The following is an 8,501-nucleotide window of genomic DNA, read 5'->3' as shown; positions in this document are numbered from 1 at the left end:
GTTAGAGTTGAACCCTTTGTGTCTCTCTGGCAAGATGTTCTGCTCCTGAATCAGCTGGATGGGTCTTGCCTCTAGCCTCTTTGCAGGGAGTTTTGCTGAAGGGTTCCTTGCTGGGCCTGCGCTCTGGGTCTATTCAGGATCCTGCGGCCTTAGTAGTTTCACTCACTTGCCGGGCCTGCGCTCTGGGTCTGTTCAGGATCCTGCGGCCTGGGTCATCTCCCTAGTTTTCTTTCTTTGATCAGAAAGTGACAGTCATGTTTCTTTGGACAAAAATCTTGAAGTCATTCTAGATTGTCCTCTTTTATAACCCACACCCAATCTTTCAGTAAGTTTTGGCTATTATTGTAAAAATATATTCATCGTTTGGCCAAACCTCTGTTATCTTTTTGTCTGGCTTTCAGTCTGTTCTCAGGTAAGATTGTATTTTTCTCTTCTCATTTTATTGCTACATTTTAGATATATTTATAATAACATAATAACATTCATCCTAGGAGGTTTGTTTCTGTACATGATAATAGCAAGATCCTTTTGTGTTTTTTTAAAGATCCTTTTAAAATGAAAGTTATACCTGCTCTCAGAACCCTCCCCTGCTCTCATTCAGAGTAGAAGGCAAAATCCCAACAATTTCCAAAGACTGTTAAGCTGACCCTCTGCTGCTTTTAGAATTTACCTTCTACTCTTCTTTCACATTTCTCTGTTCTAGCCACAGTGACATAGCTGTTCAGTGAGTATGTCAAGTTTTCTTAACTTGAGGGTCTTGACCTCGCTGTTTCTGTGTGACCTGAGCGCTTCTCTGGATATTCTCACAGCTAACTCTTACATCTTCATGCAGGTCTTTATTCCATTTTTTTTCTCAAAGAAACTCTTGACTACAGACTGATCTTTTTACAAATTGTGGCTGTTTGCCTCCTTTTTCCTGTGCTTTGTTTTTCTTTGCAGTACTTAAAATCCTCTGATGTACTATGTATGTTTAGTACTTGGTTAATACATGTTTCTTTCCACCTGAATGTAAGCTCTATGAGGGTATAAATTTTTAGATTCATTTTGCTCACTGTTCTGTTCCTAATATCTGGAACAGTGCTTAGCACAAACTCCTCATATATTTGAATTTTTAATTTAATTTTTTGAATATGTAATATGATAGGGTTCAAAAATGTATATTTAAATATATATTTAACTAAAGCCTCCCATCATCCTAGTTTTCTACCCCACTCTGTTAACCACTGTTACTCATTTCATATTCATCTTTCTTGAGATTCTTTATGTAAATACAAGTGAACGTAGGGATCTGTCTTTCCTCTCCTCTTTTTGAGGAAAAAAAAAAAGTTATGGTTTATGTCTAGGTGTCCCTCCAAAGCCTCATGCAGAGTTTGTAGTTAATTCATGATCCAATGGGAGAATTATGGGTGTGAGTGCTCCATCACCCTGGGGTTGGTAATCTGCATTACAATGTAAGGAAGTGAGAGAGGCCTGCTAGCTGCAGCTGCTGCTGCTCCCTTTGTCTTTGCTGTTTCCTGCCACCATGAACTGCTGCCCTCCGCCATGTGCCACTCTGCCTTGGAGCCAGCTGAGTATGGACTGAAGCCTCCATTAACTGGGAGATAAAGAAACCTTTCGTTCCTTCATTTTGTGTGTCAGGTATTTTGTCCCAGCAGTGAGAGAAAAGTAACTGAGACAGATACTAAAGAAATATGCTTCTGTGCCATGCATTTTCCACTTAGTGCATCTGAGAAGTTTAAAAATTATTACCAAAAGGCCAGGGGACGTAGGCCAGGGATGTACACCCTGTGTTTGCTTCCTGGCAACAAGAATAAGAACAAGAACAACAACAACTATCAAATATGTATTTTATTGCATAGTAATCAATGAAATAAGATGTCACAGGCTTAGAATATGTAAAATATCAATAGTAAGGGAGTTTTTTTTTTTTTTTTTTTTTTGGTGTTGAGGCATGAACTCAGGGCTTCTAGCTTGCTAGGCAAGCATTCTACCGCTGAGCCAAATCCCCAGCCCCAAAATATCAATAGTAAAACAATTGGCTAATTTAAGTAGATTGGAAGGATATCATCGATGAACCTTATATTATACAGAGTATGAAAACAGAATAGTTCAAGTACCACAAACTGTTCTGTGTTTAGGGGGTAATGGGGATGGATTTGAGCGTCTTGTGTGTGGTAAGCAAGAACTATATACTGAGCTACATCTCAGCTCACATCCTGCAAACTTTAGCGCACTGTTATACTTACATATATTTTATGAATTAGTCAACCATTTGTTGATATGTAATTTGGGCTTGCAAAATTTATCCTAATGGGCAGGCAACAGAATATTAAGACAGTTGTTCACAGTGTACCTTTGGCTTCTGAATATGATCCTCACTAAAAAGGTTAAAAAATAAAATTATTGTGAAAACAAAATGAAGCTGTTCAAAGATGGAAAGCACACATGTGCATCCACACGTACACAGATTCGGAAAACCTGGAATCTAGGATTCCTGCCGCACATCGAAGCCTGTCATCAGCATCCAGACAGCGTGATGTGAATGACACTGTGATGCTTTCATCACAGGAAAACTAGACATAGGCTCAGGCTTGGCCTCCCCAAGTGATGCACAGGTGTTGGAAATGTTAAGCCCCAAACTCAGTCTCTGGCTTTTTTCAGCTAAATTCAACACCTACATACCTTATCAGAACTTAGGCTTGTCATCTTCAAAAACATCCTGCTATGTTTTGTTACCAGCCCCAGAGGAGAACAGACCTGGTTGGTGCGCTCCACTGTGACTCACTATTGTTTTGTTCCAAGCTTGTGTATTCAAGTACAGTACAGAGGATGCATTTTGTTTTTGTTTTCTGTGAAACAAACTTGTCATGCAGTGAGCTGTTTGAAGCCATAGAACAGTTAAACATCTGGGATTGATATTACTCAGACAGATACAACCAGATGTACCCTTAGATAATAGTGTACACAGTTTAAGAGGGTCATGTAAAATTTAAGATTTGACTTAACCACAGGATACTATTTAAGTCATTGTAAAAGTTGAAGAAATCAAGAAGAGACTGGAAAAAATTGCTGGTTAACAGCTCCAGTGATCTCATTGAAAAAAATTCTGTCAACTCACATCAAACTAGTGCCACAAATTGGTCAATAGTTTTTCTTCTAGGAGCTTAAAATATGTTAAAAACTTCAATAATTACAGGTCTAGATTTCAAGACAGTTTGTGATCTATCAAATTGTCAACTTTTAACCTTCTGAATAAAAATCCTTTAATCTAGACAATTTCTTTTAGAAATCTGAAGAATGTTTCACTTAGGGAAAAGGATCTTGTGAAAACTTAAAAAAAAAAAAAACCAAAACAGGCTCAGTCCCTAGTTTGTAACCTGGAAGTAGATGTACTTCAGAAAAACCAGCTTCGGCCATGCGGCAGTTACTATTGGAGAGAAAATATCAAGCTGGCTGTTTAGGAGTGAATCTGCTCTAAGCTCCTAAGCCCACTTGGTCTGAATCCTTGGATGAACCTGTGGGACCCTTCCTCCTAGTCCTGTGGTTTGGAGCCAGTGCCTTTGGGACCGTAAGGACAGACAAAGATGTTCAGAGGTTGCTGGATTTATCCCTGATGACATCAGGCACTGCCACTTCTCATATTATGAGGAGGAGTCATTTGCAGGGCAAAAGCCTCCTTCTAGGCTTTGCATACCATTCCTCAACAGAAAACCTCCAGGTTCATAAAGAGGAAGAAGTTTGATGATAATCTGGTAGAGCGCAGTTTGGCAGAGTCCTCTTGCTGAGCAAAGAGCCAGCAGGGTGGAACCCGGGCACTGTTCAGGGTAGTGAGTCCTCCAGTGAGAAGAGGAAGGTACCAAGGCCCCAACATTCTTGTGCCACCCAGCTCTGCCCCGTCCCCAGGACTCACCACAAGTGTATGAACAAGCAGCCGCTTCGGGTGACTAAGGGCTGCTGGAAGCATGCAGATCATCTCCTGCTGTGCTCATTAGTGTTGCAGGCCAGTAACCTGACATTGCTTGCTTGGATGTGAAATTCAGGTGTCACTCCACCTGAACTGGAGTGCTGGTATGTTGTGCTGTATGATCCTGTTGTGTCCAAAGTAGTCTGTCAGGCCATGAGGCTGCTGAACCCAGAAGCCATTGCAGCCATCCAGAACACAGCCCTATATAATAAGACTCAAGAGGAGGTACTAAGGTTTCAATCCCTGGTCCCACACACTGTGCTGGCCCTGGCCCCAGGGCACACTGAGCTAGCAACTGAGTCTTGGCATGGTGTGGCACACCTGTAATCCCAGAGCTGAAAACAGGAGAATTACTTTGAGTCCAAGTTGCGGACTAATAAAAAAAACCAAAAAACAAAACAACAAACAAAAAGATACATTAAAAAAAAAAAAAAAGAGCAGATACTAAAGCAAAGTGGGGTTGACCAGCCAGCCCTCCTTGCAGACCTTCCAGGGCTTGCTGCACAGACACTCCATGCCTTCTACCTGGCCTTTCTGCCAAGGCTCTATAGGCCCACTGCCAGCTCATGGAAGATAGACAGTGCAGCTGCTGTCCAAGGCGGGCTAAGTGCTGAACTTCTCTGATGTGGAGGACCTGATTAAGGATAGTAAGCTCATGGATGTGTGAGATGAGGTTCTGGAGCTTGAGCAGATAGTGGTAAGAGGTAAGAGGCAGAGATCCTGTAGCTGTAATAGGAACCATGTAAGTGGCAGGTGCCAGTGACATTATAGGCATGAGCTTTCCAGACCCAGCTAGTGCTGCAGGACCACATGGTGGCAGTACCTGATGTACTCATGTGAGATTACCCTGGGCAGAGCAACAAAGGATAATCAGATTTGTGTAGACTTGCCTCCGGAGGGTCCAGCCTGAAAGATCTCCCAGAGGCAAGGTGTCATCACGGTGGTGCTCAGGGTTGTACCCAGGATTTTTGCATTCAGCTACATCCCCAGCTCTCTTTAACTGTTTTTGAGACAAGGTCATGCTGAGTTGTTTAGTTGCCTAGGCTGAGCCTGAACTTCCTGTCCTGCTGCATGTACCACTGTACCTGGCTGGATATTGCAATTTCATTTCTAAAGATTTGTTCATAGATTCATATGTATCTTATTATTTTTTTTTTTTTGGTCATACTAGAAATTGAACCTTGGGCCTCATATATGTTAGGCAAATAATCCATCATTCCCAGCCCATTTTAATTTTAAGATAAGGTTTTGCTTAGCAAGGCTAGCCTTGATCTTGCAGTCGTCCTGCCTTAGCCTCCTGAGTAGCTGGGATTGTAGGTTTGTATAGCAGTGCTGGGCTTAGGATATACGTTTTTAAAAGATTATTTATTTATAGCATTATTTGAAAAAGCCAATAATGAACAGTAACCTAAGCACTCATCAGTAGGTGATTCCTTTTTAAAAAATTAGTATTTTCCTTTTTTGTTTTAAAAACATTCCTATGATAGAAAAAGTGGAAACATGCCAATCAATTTACGTATCCTGATCATATCACTTACAAATTATTAGTACAGTTATAAAAATTACGATCCTTTTGTGAGTCTTCCCTCAGAATCTGCTTTTTAAAATGTAATACATTATGTTTATTTCTCACAAAGTAGAACAATTATCCTTAGAAAAATTATATTTTTTTAAAGAAAAATTATCTTTAACTTTATTATTTTTAAACTTATATCTGTTAATCTGTGGAATTGTTTTATTCATTAAAAAAATTATTGTCTACCGTGTGCCAGGAATGGTTTTAGCTGCTGAGGAGGTAGTAGTTGTACAGAACAAATATGGCTGCCCAATGAAGCTTATGATTATGGGCACAATATCTAAAACATACATTTCAATGTGTTAGAAAGTGGTGACACATTTGTCTGTGTGTCGCCTCATGATCCCAAGGCCTAGTGTATGTATGTGACACTTGGGGGAATGTCAGAGGATGAAGCCTTGTAGCTTCTATGGTGGATGGTTGTGTGAAGGTAACCTGGGCAGAGTCAGCAGAGGAAGTGTTGATGGGTTATTGCGAATGTCTGTCAGATCCTCTCATATGTTTTCATTTTGCATTTGGGTTTTGTATATCTATCAACATACGGGAAGGTTTGTAAAATCATGACATTTTAATGCTTGTAGGGGAACTCCAGTTATTACTCTAACTCTGTAGATTAATAAAAAAGCGAGCCGAAGGAAATCAGACAGAATGTTAGTGACAGAGGTGAAAGTTGAGCTTGGGTTACTTGGTTGCTAGGTCAGTATTCATTACACAAGACCACACTGGGTAAGCACGAGAGATGTTTGAGCAGATTGGGGCAGATGGGCTCCTATACAAGTGGGAGAAAAAGAAGAAAGTTTGAATTTTTCAGGACTTAAATTAGAATCTAGCAAAAGGAGTCAGCTAGGTAATTATCACTAAATTAACTCTGAAAATATTTTAATTTTTAATCTTCCCCCCCCCAAAAAAAAACCAAAACAAAACACTTTTGGGGCTAGGGAGATGGCTCAGTAGAATAAAAATGGCCTGAGTTCAATCCCCGGTTCCGCAAACAAAAGAAAACAAACAAAACACTTTTATGCTGAGGGTATATAGCTCACTGGTAGAGCACTTTAGTCCTCTACCACAGTATAAAACAAAACAAAAGTAGAACATACTGATTTAATCTTTATTTCTGTTTTTGCTTATTTTTTTATAAAGATAGCAGAAAATAGAGCCCTTGAAAATATTTTAAATGGTTTACTAGAACACTTGCTTAAAAATGTACAGAATTGAGTTAATGAGCTTATTTTTTTTCTTATCACTTATTGTTCTTTTTCTTCTTTTCCAGAATTTTATAGAAGTGAAGTGGTTAAGAATTCTTTGGTAAGTTTGCTTTCTGACAGGTACATATCATTAAACATATAACCCTTATTTCAGAAAATTCAAAGTTATAAAATAAGTTGAGGTTTAGTTCTCACGTTATGATATTTTGGTGTATCATCTCAATTATTATTAAATTATCATGACTTGTTCATTGCTTTGTCTTGTGCTGAGAACATGCCTGACAGATAGTAGGTACTTGATAAATATTTACTGAATGAACTAAATTTTTTTAAGTCTATTACAATCTCCAGTTCTGTTTTTGTCACTTCTTTGTACTATAAAAATTATTTTTACTATTAGACTTGTCAGACATGATAAACATGTAGAAATAGTGCTTAAGAATATTTTGTCAAGTGCCTTTGAAGATGATACGTTGCTTCGTGGCAGTGGTATTGCTCATTTAGAAAGTTGGAAGTGTCCTACTTTTGATGATGTGTACAGTTTGTATAACTGGCACTGTTAGGCTGTGTTGGAAACAGAAGAGCTTTTTGATAGTGAACATAACTTGTCAGTGGTGTAAGTGGTGGTGTCATACTTAGGTCCTTGTCTTCTTTCTTTTTTGTTGGAATACTGGGGATTAAACTGAGGGCTTTCACACTGAGCTATATCCCTGCTCTTTTATTTTTATTTTTTAAAAGAGAGTACAAATTAGAATTAAAACAAAAAATTACAAGTGATACAGATTTTTACTTAGCAAAGTAATATGAATCTCATAGTATTTGTTGTAATACATATTGTTGTCTTCCAACCAGTTATTCATATTACCAGATATATGCATATAAAATTGGAGGAAAAAAGAAAGGTGTAAGAAATTAAGAAGAGAAAAAACTACAAACTATTGAAAAAAGGAGATGAAACAAATTAAAGCATTAACTATTTCTTTCCATAGACCAGCAGAAATACGTAGTACACAGCTGTCTAAACCATCCTGATTATATACATAGATAAATCTCTTTTCCCCCTCCCTCTCCTGTTCTTCTCAACTCAGTAACTCTTTCTTTTTGAATAAGTTCATTCCCTTTTACCAGTGTCTGTTGTACCCTTCAGATTCCTTTTTCCTCTTTCAGATTCTAATACTAAGGAGACTATACAATGTTTGCACATGTGGGTTTGATTTATTTTACTAAACTGTATGTTCTCTAGTTGCAACCATTTACCGACAAAAGACTTAAATTTATCCTGTTTTATAGCTGAATCATACTCCATTGTGTAAAAATATCACATCTTCCTTATCCATTCTTCAGTTGATTGGCATCTAAGTGTTTTCCAGGATTTCAGCTATGACAAATTGTGCTGCTAAAACATGGGTGCATGTATATTGCTGTGGTATGAGGTTTTCAGTTCTTCTGAAAAAATACCCAGGAGGGTAATAGGTAGCTTGAATGGGATTGATCTCCCATCCTAGCTTTTTTTTTTTTTTTCCCCACTTGTGTATTTGGCATAGGGTTTCACTACGCAGATTGGACTCATGGTGAGTCTCTTATTTTCAGCCTCACCAGCTCTGGGATTACAGGCGTACATCACCACACCTAGGCTCTGTCCCTGACTCAGTGCTCCCCAGAGGCGGGATTGGCAAGGCAAGACATGTGGGACTAGGGACCAAACCTTGGTCCTTATGCTTGCCAAAGCAGGTGCTTTAGTCCTCTGACATATCTT

General features: G+C 38.9%; 1 protein-coding gene and 1 pseudogene across 4 annotated transcripts in view; both read left to right on the top strand.

The window, feature by feature from the left end:
* Positions 1–8,501, top strand: part of Uvrag (UV radiation resistance associated) — a 379,986-nt gene that overhangs the window by 34,961 nt on the left and 336,524 nt on the right. Inside the window, exon 1 of one of the 4 annotated variants that reach the window (XM_012515045.2) lies at positions 6,815–6,845. The exons of the other annotated variants lie outside the window; for them this stretch is intronic. The gene's annotated coding sequence lies outside the window, so the exon portion shown is untranslated. Of the gene's footprint in view, positions 1–6,814; positions 6,846–8,501 lie in introns of those variants that run through there. 4 annotated transcript variants of the gene reach the window in all.
* Positions 2,446–8,501, top strand: part of LOC105742384 — a 6,570-nt pseudogene continuing 514 nt past the window's right edge.

This window comes from Octodon degus, unplaced genomic scaffold (genome assembly GCF_000260255.1).
Source record: "Octodon degus isolate 3935 unplaced genomic scaffold, OctDeg1.0 scaffold00049, whole genome shotgun sequence".
Lineage (NCBI taxonomy): Eukaryota > Metazoa > Chordata > Mammalia > Rodentia > Octodontidae > Octodon > Octodon degus.
The sequence above is the reverse complement of the archived record's forward strand: the minus strand, read 5'-3'. Positions and strand labels throughout refer to the sequence as shown.